Source organism: Schistocerca piceifrons, chromosome 9 (assembly GCF_021461385.2).
Source record: "Schistocerca piceifrons isolate TAMUIC-IGC-003096 chromosome 9, iqSchPice1.1, whole genome shotgun sequence".
Taxonomy (NCBI): Eukaryota; Metazoa; Arthropoda; class Insecta; order Orthoptera; family Acrididae; genus Schistocerca; species Schistocerca piceifrons.
In genome coordinates this window covers 151,805,299-151,806,153 of record NC_060146.1, presented here as the reverse complement: position 1 = coordinate 151,806,153, position 855 = coordinate 151,805,299, and the positions used below count along the sequence as shown (strand labels likewise).

Here is an 855-nt window from a genome sequence, read left to right as displayed (position 1 = left end):
CAAGTATATTCATTTCGATACTGATGTTAAATCAAAGTGGTTAGCCTCGCTGCCTCTAGATCTCGGGGTCCCGGCTTCGATTTCCGGCTGGGTCGGCAATTTTCTTCGGTCGGGAACCGGGTGCCTGTGTTGTCCTAATCACTTCATCTAACGAAGACGCACAAGTCGGAGAAATGACGTCAAAATCGAAAGACTTGCACCAAACAACAGAACAACCCTGGCCGGTAATGCGAATTTCAATATAAGGAAAGACCATTTGGCTCACTGATTTTATTAATTTTTCTGTTTTAATCTTTCTGGTTTTTTTTTCATTTCTTTTTTTTTTGGCAACAGGACCCAGTCATGCTCGGGTGGCCCAGGGCAATGGCCCGGTTGCTCCAGTCTAGCTACGCCTCTGCATACCAGTATATCAGGAAAAAAAGTTGAAATCAAGATTAGAAGTTAACAACGGCAAGAAGATAAGTTTTGGTGGGTAATGCTTCCATCCTGGCTGACTCCGTGGCGCAACGGTAGCGCGTCTGACTCCAGATCAGAAGGTTGCGTGTTCAAATCACGTCGGGGTCAAATTATTTTCATCTCTTCCAACGTGTTCAAAGTGATGTCGAATGAACACATCTTAATGCGTTTCACACTTTGGTTCCGAACTAACGAGTGCGTAGAATGGAAACAGGTATTCCAGAAACCCGTTGAAACGCTGGGTCAAACAGTTCATCGTTGAAAAGTAGTCCTCTAATTTCCATGTGTTGTGGTCTGCAGTCCGAAGGCTGGCCTGTCGTAGCTTTGTATGCTGTGGAAGCCTCTCCATCTCTGCATGACTGCTGTTGTCCCGAACGAAAGAAGCACTCTTCGGCACTT

The 855-nt window shown here is 45.6% G+C and overlaps 1 non-coding gene across 1 annotated transcript; it reads left to right on the top strand.

Moving 5' to 3' along the window:
• The first annotated feature begins 492 nt into the window (after window positions 1–492).
• On the top strand, window positions 493–564 carry Trnaw-cca. The gene has a single exon. It is a non-coding gene; the product is annotated as a tRNA-Trp (tRNA).
• Window positions 565–855: the final 291 nt, after the last annotated feature.